We start from the raw sequence: 12,686 nt of genomic DNA on the forward strand, positions 1-12,686 counted from the left end.
CATAGCCGCCGAAGATATGTGAATACACACCTATATCTCTAGTATATCTTTGTTTTCTGGAACTGTCTTTCGGATTAGGGAGAGATGGACATTTCAAGAAGAAGAAGAAGAAGAAGAAGAAGAATATGATCGAGTCTATTTTCATTGGCAGAGTGTAGTCCTCTCCTTCAATGAAGATTTCCATTGGTTTAATTTCCGGTAAAGACACGAGATTCTAGAGACTGCGAGAGGCTCTACCATCTACAGATAATTAGAGATAATAATAGTATACCCTTATGGTTTGGAGGAAAATCTGATTTTTAATATCGTTATTGCAAAATAATACAAGGTGTGTACGTTTTAATATACAAAACCCTACATTACTTGAGATTTTATATAGGACAATATCCACTGAACGTGTTCAAAGCGCTTTAAAAGGGGTCTACAGCCAACAGCAACACTTAGCATATAGGAAAGAGACATGACGCCTGTTAGACGATATAATTTATATTTTCCCGATTGAAACAAACCTGCTAACGGCCAGGTACTCATTTTATACCTGAGTACGGTTAGAGAATGTGAGTAAAGAGCTTTTTCCAAGGACTCAACTATGCGCAACTCAGAGCGAGACTCGAATCTGGGACCTCCGATAGAAGTAAGGAAATAGGATTCAACAATCGTGACGTCACTTCCCTCGTAATGACGCATAGTATCTCAGTAACTGGTTTTAAACTATCGGAACAATGGCGGACGCCCTTATGAAATACCTCTCCGATGAGCATAAAAGTGTATCCAGAGGAGAAAAACATTATAAATCTGATCATGTTTTGACTTATTATTTCCCGATCACATGACATGTGAAAAAGTTCTAGCCAGCATGAAGAATAAAAAGTACCGATTTTCTTTGTTTAGAACCAAGCTGCTCTTTTGCTGGGCGGACGTGACATCAGACTATTGAATCCTAATTGATGCTACTCCGCTGCATGTTATTGGTTTTAGACAGCCATTTTATTGATCAGTTCTCACCAACTTACATCAATCAGGCTTAAAAAAACATTCGAGTTGCACATAGTTTTGTGTGTTGGTCGTTGATATCCAGCTGGCGGATATATGAGTATTATACCTAAAGACATAGCATCATACCTGGAATGAAGATGGCATCACTCGGCTGTTTGTTATATCTCTAAAACAGCCCATTGCTGATTAATTCTCACTAAACTATCAATCTGATTACAAACGTTCAAGGTTACATATAATTCTGTGTGTTGTTACGTCTTATTTGTCTGGCGGGGGGGGGGGGGGGGGGGGGGGGGGGGCTCCAGAAAAATCAACGTTCGTTGCCAAACAGGACAAGTCACCTGTTTGACGAACTTTTCACCACTATAGATCACTGCCTATAGATAGAACTAAGCTAACGTCACTCAGGTCTTTGTTATTGTTCTTTTTTTGTTTGCCATCCATTTTAATGAGTAATACTCACTAAACTCAGACTATAACCGTTCAAGGTTACACAATGTTTTGTGTGTTGGTCCGTTATATTTCCGGATGTCAATGTTGTGACTTTCTTAGCTAAGCGCACAGTATCTATAGATATAGAAAATCTCTCTCTCTCCTCTCTCTCTCTCTCTCTCTCTCTCTCTCTCTTCTCTTTATTTCTTTATTTCTCTCTGTGTGTTTGTGTATGTATCTGTGTCTGATTTGAAGACGGAAAGACAAATAGAGAGAGAGAGAGAGAGAGAGAGAGAGAGAAAAGAGCGAGAGAGAGAGAGAGAGAGAGCGAGAGAGAGAGAGAGAAGAGAGAAGAGAGAAATGATATCTTGACGTAAATAAATTTAAACAACCCATTAAAACCGCGCATTTAGACACGGGCCAATTTACACGCTTCATTGATTTCTAATTTTAGTAACTTACATACAATGCCAGTCCAGATTTAATACGGGCTCCGGGTTCACAGGTTTTGGCATTTTTATCTTACGTATCTATTTTTAGATACAAATCGTAGCTTTTCGACTGCACTATGCTTGACCATAATAATGATAATGAGGAGGAGAAGCTTAAAAGGGGAAGAAGAAGAAGAAGAAGAACAACAACAACAACAACAACAACAACAACAACAACAACAACAACAACAACAACAACAAGATGAAGAAGAAGAACAAGACAAGAAGAAGAAGAAGAAGAAGAAGAAGAAGAAGAAGAAGAAGAAGAAGAAGAAGACGAAGAAGAAGAAGAAACAAGAACAAGAAGAAGAAAAAACAAGAACAAGCATATTTCTATTTCATGCTACAGAAAATTGGATATACTCTCAGTCTGGTTCCAATAAGGCTTATGGCCTTACAATTAGTTTTCGGAAATTATAAGCTCCATCTAGATGGAGTTTATCCCGGTTTCTATTGTGTAAAACGTCTTACAGCAATTGCTTGTTATCCTTTGGAAGGGATTCTAGTCTATAGCATAATACTCTCTGCCTGATCTAATAGACCCAGCCGCTCAAATTCTTCTGGATAGATGCAGAAGGGGGGGGGGGGAGGGTGGTCAGATAATACTGTTGGTTGAACATGGTATCAGACCTGTTGGTTAGAGTTTGAAACCGGTGTTTTAACCAACTGAAATATAGGATGCCATGAAACTTTTAAGTACTTCTTTACCGGACCATACCTGCTAACTATTACGAAAAAATCGTAAAATTACGAAATTCTCGCTCCGACTTCAGAACTTCATGATCATCTTTAAGTCAGTAAAACTTATTGAAAATGAAAGTTGATGAATGCCAGTTTGAAGTGTTTTTTAACCCTGTTAGGGTAAAATGTTAATTTTTAAAGTTGACTATTAAGGACCACAATTTTCATCTCTTAAAGATTATGATTTATTTATTCTTTTTCAAGTAGGCTGACTTGCGTTACGGTGAGCGCGAAACCATTTCTTCACTAACACTGCACCGCCGGTTCACCGTACTTCACTGCTATTCTTTGACAAATGACGACACTGACACAAGTGCACCGAAAATTGACCGAAGGGATGTAAGCCAGACGCCTACACACACACACACACACACACACACACACACACACACACACACACACACATGCCCATACGCAAGCAGACTTACACATAGACAATCTAACTTCAGTCGTCATTTAAGCCGGCTTGTCTCTCAACTTTGACCTTTTGTCAATCTATTCTTTGACCAATGACGGAATTGACCTCGGTTCTAAAATTAACCAAATCTTATCAACGACACTAGGTTAGCAAGTATATATAAAGGGGTACCGGTCTTGGTGACGATAATACGGGGTAGGAAGAGCCCTACAGAGCTTTACTCTACCTGTCAAGACTACTATAGTCCCTTTACTAACTGTAAAGTACTGCATTTTGCTACCTTGAATGACACCTTGAACCTCAATAAATTGGTAAGACTAGGTAAAAAGCATAACCTTAAAATAAAATACCCAAAACAAAATTGAGCTTTTATATAGCGCACCACTAAACGTGCTCAAAACTCTTTACAAGGGGACCCTGACCAACAGTAAAACTTAACAAGTAGAAGGGGACACGACGCCTGTTAGGCGATATTGCAATTATTTTCCTGCAGAGACACCGCTATAAACGGCCGGGTACTCATTTTAAACCTGAGTACGGTAAGAGAATGTGAGTAAAGAGTCTTTTCCAAGGACTCAACTATGCGCGAACTATGCTCGAACCCATGACCTCGTCTGAAAGTGAGTGTCATACCACAAGACCACATAGCCGCACATATTAGAAGAAAAAAAAAAACAAACAAAACAACGACTGATTGGTTAAAATTAAATTATTATTACATAAAAGAGTAGATTAGTTAAGCTTGATTTAGCAATAGATACAATATTGTTGTTGAAATAGCCGCTATCTATCTGACTGTCTGTCTGTCTGACTATTTTATTTGTCTGCCTATCTTTCTTGTCTGTTTGTCTATTTATATCTACAAAAAAATGGAGTAAATTTCTATTGCTTGGAAGTAGTTTCCTTATATTTCATCATTAGAGTTTCTACCTATCTATCTATATATCTATCTCTATCCATCGATCTATCTATCTATCTGTCTATCAATCTATCTATTTGCAGCTTTCTATTTATCTGTCTATCTATGTCTCTGTCCGATAATATATCAATCCACGCATCTATTTATCTATCCATCTATCCATCTGTCTGCCAATCTATTTATCTATATATCTATCTGTCGATCTTTCTATGTCCGCTCCACCTCTCTATATCTCACACAGCTATATTTATCTATCTGTATGTCCATTTTGCCCATTTATCCATCCATTCTAAACAATTTGTCGGTATCCAGTCCTTCTTCTGCTTTACCCCCTCCTCCTCCTCCTCCTCCTCCTCCTCCTCCTCCTCCTCCTCCTCCTCCTCCTCTTCCTTCCTTCCTTATTCTTCTTCTTCTTCTTCTTCTTCTTCTTCTTCTTCTTCTTCTTCTTCTTCTTCTTCTTCTTCTTCTTCTTCTTCTTCTCCTTCTTCTTCTTCTTCTTCTTCTTCTTCTTCTTCTTCTTCTTCTTCTTCTTCTTCTTCTTCTTCTCTTCTTCTTCTTCTTCTTCTTCTTCTTCTTCTTCTTCTTCTTCTTCCTCTTCTTCTTCTTCTTCTTCTTCTTCTCCTTCTTCTTCTTCTTCTTCTTCTTCTTCTTCTTCTTCTTCTTCTTCTTCTTCTTCTTCTTCTTCTTCTTCTTCTTCTTCTTCTTCTTCTTCATTTTCTTCTTCTTCTTCTTCTTCATTGTCATAGTCCTCGTGAGAACGGTGCAGTTGTGGTGTGTTGCCATATTTGTGTTTGCTGTTGTGATGATAGGGGCGGACAAAGCAGATAACAATGCCAGAAAAGAAATGCTCTTGATGACCATTTTTTCTTTTCTTTCCTGTCCTTTTCACAGATTATCCAAATTTGAAGAACAACTTAGGAAAAGACTCGAGAATGGAACGTTGTTACTATAACAACAATAATAATACCTTTTGTGATGGCGTCACAACTGTCAATGATTACGTCAAGATTGCTGGTGGTTCTGTCTTAGGACAGACTCACAATCACGTCATGAGCTGTCCGACGTACGTTCTTGCCATCCTCGTGCCTGCCCAGTTTCTCATCCAACTGATAATGAAGAACAAGAAGAAGCAACAAGCCGCTCTAGGAAAACTAGGCATCCTCAACATCACTATGACGTTGCTTCTAGCATTTTTACTTTCCTGGAAATTGTCTTATGCTGACAATGATTCTGAATTAGCATCTATACAAAACCCAACCCATTTGTTCTCAACCCGTAATCAAGTGATCACTTACATTCTGATAGCTTTCCTCACACCTTTGGGAAAAACAATACTATCAAACATGACAGTAACGTTGCTTCTATTCTGGTCATCAACGTTCACTGCGCTTTCGATCAATTTTTATCACGGCCTCAATCATGAAATTTACAATGGAAAAGGAACAGCGATTTTTTGGATCGACTTGGCTCAAATATTGATCGTAGCATTCCAATGTTTTCTGCTATGTTTGAAAGCAAGAAGAAAGAGGGTAGAAAGCAACACCCCCGACCACCCACAAGAAAAAGCTTCATGGTTTAGCGATTTGACTTTGTTTTGGACACTGGATCTCATTAAAACTGGACTGAAACAGGAACTCAAAGAATCAGATGTATATGACCTGGCTCCAAGTGACAAATGCAGAAACGCTGTCTCAAAATTTGAGCGAAACATGAAAATTGAAGAGCTAGTAAAGAAAATAAAGAACGAAGAAAAGGAACAGGAATGGTTTGAAGAACAAGACCAGCATTAGTCAAAAACTGATGCAATGTTAAAAGAGTCTGACTCCTCCCAACTAAATACCGAACGTATTTCAGTTTTGGGGGAGTTGATAAAGACGTACGGTTTTAAGTACTTTTCTCATCAAACTTTCAAAGCCATGTTAGAATTGACACATTTTGTACGTCCTGTTCTAATGGGCGTCTTCATGGATCACATCAGCAATAGACAGAACGAGCATTGGACCAGAGGCGTGGGCGTCGTCTGTTTTATCTTCTTTATGGATACTCTATTCCACATCGCTCATCATCGTCACTGGGGATCAATTTTAAGATTTGGACACCAGCTTTGCTCCAGCATCATTCTTGCCGTGTTCAACAAAGCCTTATCAGTAAAGAATGAAGCTAACAAAGACATGACAACTGGTGAGATTGTAAACCTGTTATTGGACGAGTGTGACAGAGTGGTGGACTTTAGTAATGAACTTTGTCAACTAATCGCCACGCCCCTGAATGTCGGCATTGCTATGTATCTTCTCTACAATCGTGTTGGGAGCGCAATGTTTGTCGGTCTTCTCATCATGATTATGTTAATACCTCTTAACAGATACGTAGGGATTAAGATGAAAGCGCTATACAAGGAGCGAGACGACGCCAAGGAAAAAAGAACAAAACTCATGAACGAAATAATCAATGGGATCAAGGTGCTCAAACTTTATGCTTGGGAAAATTCTTTCATTAAAAAAGTACAAGAAATCAGACGTAAAGAAGAGCAATGTAACAATTCAATTAGCTTTTTATCTGCTTGTATTGACAGTATGTTTAGAGCCATTCCTTTTCTAGTGAAACTTGGTTCTGTTGGTGTTTACATTTTTCTTGGAGGACATTTAGATCCAACAACAGCCTTCATTACCATGCACCTATTCGGTATTCTAAATCACCCGTTTAGTCTTATGCCTTTACTTATCCCAAGTTATGTAGAAGCAGTGGCTTCCTTAAAACGGATTGAAAAATTCATGAATGGTGAAGATATTCCAACTGAGAATGTTGTTAGGAGTAAAAAGACTAACTCAAAAACAGCTATTTCAATATATGAGGGAGAGTTTACCTGGGAAAGGAACAGAAATAAAAGCACCCTTCGTAATATAAATGTGGATATTCCCAAAGGAAGTTTAGTTGCTGTCGTTGGAATTGTGGGAACAGGGAAGTCTTCTCTCCTTTCAGCAATGTTAGGTGAGATGGAGAAGGTAAAAGGAAATGTAGAGGTCCATGGAGATATTGCTTATGTTCCACAAGAAGCTTGGATTCTGAATGCCCCACTCAAAGAAAATGTATTATTTGGATCACAAATGGATCATGCAAGATATAAGCATGTGGTCAACGCCTGCGCTTTGAAGCATGACATCAATATGATGAAAGCTGGAGACAAGACTGAGATTGGTGAGAAAGGAATTAATTTGTCTGGTGGACAAAAGCAACGAGTATCATTAGCAAGAGCGCTCTACAACGATGCGGATGTCTTTCTTTTCGATGATCCTTTGAGCGCTGTTGATGCTCATGTAGGCAAACACATATTCAACAAAGTTATCAGTGACAATGGATTATTACAAGGAAAAACCAGAGTGCTTGTGACCCATGGGCTCCACTGGCTTCCACAGGTTGATTCTATTATTGTTTTGAAAGATGGTGAGATATCAGAAGCGGGAACCTATGAGCAGCTTTTGTCCCACGATGGAGCTTTTGCCCAGTTCTTGAGAAACGCGTTGGCCAGTTCTTCAGAAAATTCTAAATCAAAGGTAGTGAAAGCTAATCAGAGAACCCTGAGCAGGCTTGATTCTATTAATAGCAATGAAGAAATGAAAGAGAAGGATTGTCCACGCGTTGATAAACTGGAATCTTCCTCTGAAGACATCTCTTCTACAGACAATTCTAGTGCGAACAGCAGTGCTGATGAAGAAGACGATGTTGACGCTTTGGAAGATGCCAACAATGACAACGACGGAGCTCTTATCGACGAAGAAGAATTGGAACAAGGCCAAGTTGACAAGAAAATCTATCTTGAGTATATCAAAGCCATTGGATACAAGACGGTCACCATGTTTGCTTTTCTCGCTCTCATAACTGCTGTCTTTGACTCGTATAATAGCTATACTCTAAAACAATGGACGGGTGATCCTTTACTCAACAACGGATCTCTAGCTTTCACAGAAGAATACAAAGAAGCCAAATGGACTCACTTTATGCTCTTTGGTGTGTCGGGAGGTATTGAAGTTATTGGCGCTTTCCTTTTCGTAGTTACTATTTTAAGCCAGGCGTTTCAAGCTGCAACACGCCTTCACAACAATCTCTTGTACAGAATCCTTCGCTGCCCAATGTCTTTCTTCGATACCACGCCTTCTTGCCGAATCCTTACTCGATTTTCAAAAGATGTTACCAGAGTTGACGGTCTCGGTGGGTGTTTAAGAGGACTCGTGATGTGTATCTTCAACATGCTTCTGTTTCTTACTATGATTATAATCAACTGTCCGACAATTGTCTATCTTGTACCAATAACCATCGCATATTACGTATTGTTCAAGTGTCACATCGGAACAATTCGCCAACTCAGACGCTTTAGGTCTAAATACAGCTCTCCTATGTATACTCATTTTACCGAAACTCTCAATGGTTTATCTTCCATTCGTGCCTACTCTTGTCAACAAAGATTCATCAAAAGAATGGAAAGCCAGATTGATGAATTCGTCAAATATGCTCTTCTAGAGCACTGGGCTTCACTTGGTCTGGGAATTCGGTCCGGTTTTCTGTATCACATGATTGTATTTATCACTGGACTTGTTTGTGTCATGGATTCATCCATGACTGCTGGGATGGTCGGAATGATCATTCTATTCGCCGGTTCCTTTACTGGAACAATGAACGGATTCTTTTGGACTGTGACACACGCTGAGACAGAGATCATCTCATTAGAAAGACTTATTGAATACTCTAACAAACCTTCTGAAGCGGAGTGGGATATCGAAGAAACGAAACCTGCCATTGATTGGCCTAGTAAAGGTCATGTGACTTTCAACTCTTTCAAAGCTAGGTATAGAGAAGGCCTTGACCTTGTCTTGAAGGGAGTTGACTGCCAAATCCAGAGTGGAGAAAAAGTAGGAATTGTTGGACGCACAGGAGCTGGTAAAACGTCACTGACCATGGCATTCTTCCGCCTTTTGGAGGCAGCTGATGGTAACATCACTGTCGACGATGGAAACATCGCAGACCTTGGCCTTCACGACCTGCGTTCACGCATCAACATCCTACCGCAAGAACCAGTTATCTTCAGTGGAACTCTTAGAATGAATCTCGATCCTTTCCAAAAACATTCAGAAGAAGAATTATGGACTGCTTTGAAACGTTCCCATTTGAAGTCGTTTGTAGACAATGAACCCAACAAACTAGACTTTGAATGCGGGGAAGGAGGTAAAAATTTAAGCGTTGGACAGAGGCAGTTGCTTTGTCTGGCAAGGACATTGCTACGCAAGACTAAAATACTAGTCCTTGATGAAGCTACGGCAGCGGTAGATATGGAGACTGATGAACTCATCCAGAAAACAATACGGTCAGAATTCAGCAACTGCACTGTGCTGACCATTGCCCATCGTTTGAATACCATCTTGGATTATGACAAGATAATGGTTCTGGAATTTGGAAAGGTCAAGGAATTTGACTCACCGGCTAACTTGTTAGCGGATGAAAACTCCGTGTTTCACAGTATGGCCAAAGACGCTAAACTAATATAAATAATGATATGTGAAGAATAAAGTTGAATGTAAAAGAACTGTTAAAATAAAATTCAATGTAAAAAATTGAAATGAATTATTATCTATGCAAGCTCTTTTCACTTTAGAGAAATAATAATGTAAGTCAAATTGTGAATGAAGCCGGATGTTTTCCGTGTCTGTAGCGTAGGAAAGGACAAAATAATATTCTTTGTACCTTTTGAATATGAATCTAGCCTATTGTGAAAATAATTGCCACCAGATCTGAAAGACCTAGCTACCCAATCACTGCTGGGTGGATAAATGGGTCAGAAAAATCTCGACTGCATTGGGGATCAAATTTTGTTGGTTTTTTTTAACAAACGATGTTATAGAATTGTGCCAATATTTGTACATCATGAGTTTGAGAAGATGTATGTCATTTGTATGTTAAGGTCAAATTGTTAATATGAGATACAGAATTAAAGTTACATCGTATAAAGACAGATGGATATTAAAAAGATAGAGAGGGGGGGGGGGGTGGGAGAGTAAAAAAATGTAAGAGATGGGGGTAGAGAATCAGAATAAACGAAATTTATTGGGCTTCTGTGATTGTGTGAGGTTCTGTAAATGAAAGTGTGAAATAGAGAGAGAGAGAGAGAGAAAGAGAGAGAGAGAGAAAGAGAGAGAGAGAGAGAGAGAGAGAACGAGAGAAATAGAGAGAGAGTGGTTTAGAAAATGAGCATGTAAAATGAGAAAAGATGGAAAATAAGGTCGGAGAGAGAGAAGAGAGAGAGAGAGAGAGAGAGAGAGGGAGAGAGGGAGAGAGAGAGAGAGAGAGAGAGAGAGAGAGATTAAAAGCAAGGAATACTCTTTAACTTGATACTCACCATTTCATTATTCATTCATGTTCATTTTATTTCTATTCACGCATAACTTATTGTCATTTCTAGTCAAATTACCCCTACCATTCATTGTTGTTGAATAATACTATGAAAAATATAAATACTATTGTTGAAAGTATGATGTTGACTTTGCTTTGAGTTGATTTCTGATTGTTGTATTGCACCTTGTTGCGCATAAGATGATGGTGGTTATGATGATGGAGACTGTGGTGGTGGTGATGTTGATGATGATGATGATGATGATGATGATGATGATGATGATGATGATGATGATGATGATGATGATGATGATGATGATGATGATGACGACGATGATGATGATGATGATGGTGATGATGATGATGATGATGATGATGATGATGATGATGATGATGATGATGATAATGATAATGATGATGATGATAGTGGTGGTGGTGGTAGGGGGTGGTGGTGATGATGATGATGATGATGATGATGATGATGATGATGATGATGATGATGATGATGGTGGTGGTGGTGGTGGTGGTTGGTGCTGATATTATTATTATTATTATTATCATTATTATTATTATTATTATTATTATTATTATTATTATTATTATTATTATTATTATTATTAAGCGCCATTTTTAGATGTATGCATATTACATATGTAAAGAGGAGAAGGTAGAAATGGACTGGACATGTCCTCAAAATGGATTCGAGTGCCATTCCCAGAATAGCCCTCAGGTGGATCCCCCAGATAAAGAAAAGAAGAAAGAACCGCCTGCCGGAGACCTGGAGGAGGAGCATCGATAGTGAAATGAAAGCTAGTGGATGACCATGGGGACAGATGACAAAAATGGTCTCCAGCCGAGAAAGATGGCGTTCCACCGTAACAGCCATTTGTGTTGATCAAGCACCAATAGGAAAAGTAAATCTTCCGATAATTCAGTTGGTAGAGCCTCGCTTTACACGCAAATGGACCGTGATCAATCCCGGATGAAGTAGAGATCTTTTATTTCTGACCCCCCCCCCCCCCCCCCCCGCCTCCCCGTCCACCCAGCAGTGATTATGTAGCTGGGTATGTTTGATCTGTCGGAATGTACTTTACGATAGTCTATCGTCCTATCCAAAGGGTAGCAAACAATCGTTATTGGCAGTTTCACGACACAGAATAAACCAGAATAAACTCCGGCACAATGGGTCTTATGGATCCTAAGGACTTCTACTACTAATACTTTGTAAAAATGTACTTCTGCTATGTGACTGTTTTTATATATCTCATGTTACTGATATTTTACAACCCCCCCCCCCCCCCCCACCACCACCACCATCACAACACCAACCCTCCCCCCCCCCCCTTCCCCTAAAAAAGGGGGTGGGGGAGAGGGGGGGGGAGAATCCACTGGTTCAAAAGCGATAGGACATAATATTGACCCAAATAGTCCCTGGCGTGAGAGACAGGCGACTTGGGTCGGGTCGAACAAATAGACAGACAACAGACAGGGTCATTTCAATATAACTGGACACTCGTTGTCTTGCTGTCACGGACGGATAAGTGATAAAAAGGCGTATGTGTAGAAGAAAAAAAATCAGTTTCTTAGGGAGAAAAAAAAATATGAATTTTAAGATGACAAAGTGACAAATTAAGGTTCGGGCGCTTGTAGTACGATAAAAAAAAAGAATATGAAAACGTGTGTATGAAACAGAACCAGACAAGCAGAAAGAAATGAAAACAAGTAAAGAAATTGTCCCTCAGAGCTGTAAGGCTCATGGAGCCTTAGTTTATCCCTGTTTCTATAGCGCAAAACGGACAATAGCAATTGCTTGCTAACCCTTTGGAAAGGAGACTAATCTGTGGCAAAGTACTTTCCGCCAGTTCTAAAAGACCCAGGATCATAAAAACTGTCAACTTCAATCGGGATAGATATCGATATCTTTACGTGAGAAGCGAGTATTCTATCAACTGAGCTATAGGAACCCCCCCCCCCCCCCGGATACAAGAAAAACTATCCTTAAAAGTCAGCTTGCATCAACTGGGAATCGAACCTCAGACCCCCTGATTAATTGTCACATGAGATGCCATTACACCACAGATTACCCGATAGTTAGGACGGTTTGATGCTTATATTTATTTAAGTTTAACTCACGCCATTCACTGCTGTCAAATTTTTCTAACTTATGATATGTTTTAACCCTCCTCTCCTTACCGATCATATTCAGTATTTTCCACCCAAAAAAAATGGCAGGGTTACCGAGCAGAAAATGAACTTTTTAAACTCAAACAATCTTTCTACAAAACAACGTTATGTTCTTATTAATTAAACA

At 39.3% G+C, this 12,686-nt stretch overlaps 1 pseudogene across 1 annotated transcript; it reads left to right on the forward strand.

Annotated features, from left to right (window-relative positions):
* Positions 1-3,278: 3,278 nt before the first annotated feature.
* Positions 3,279-9,864, forward strand: LOC144967513 (multidrug resistance-associated protein 1 pseudogene; annotated as a pseudogene). Its single transcript, XR_013644404.1, has 2 exons — positions 3,279-3,389; positions 4,889-9,864. The product of XR_013644404.1 is annotated as a multidrug resistance-associated protein 1 pseudogene (transcript).
* Positions 9,865-12,686: the final 2,822 nt, after the last annotated feature.

The sequence above is a fragment of the Berghia stephanieae genome, chromosome 3, assembly GCF_034508935.2.
Source record: "Berghia stephanieae isolate SIO BIC M18660-M18661 chromosome 3, UCSD_Bste_1.3, whole genome shotgun sequence".
NCBI lineage: Eukaryota > Metazoa > Mollusca > Gastropoda > Nudibranchia > Aeolidiidae > Berghia > Berghia stephanieae.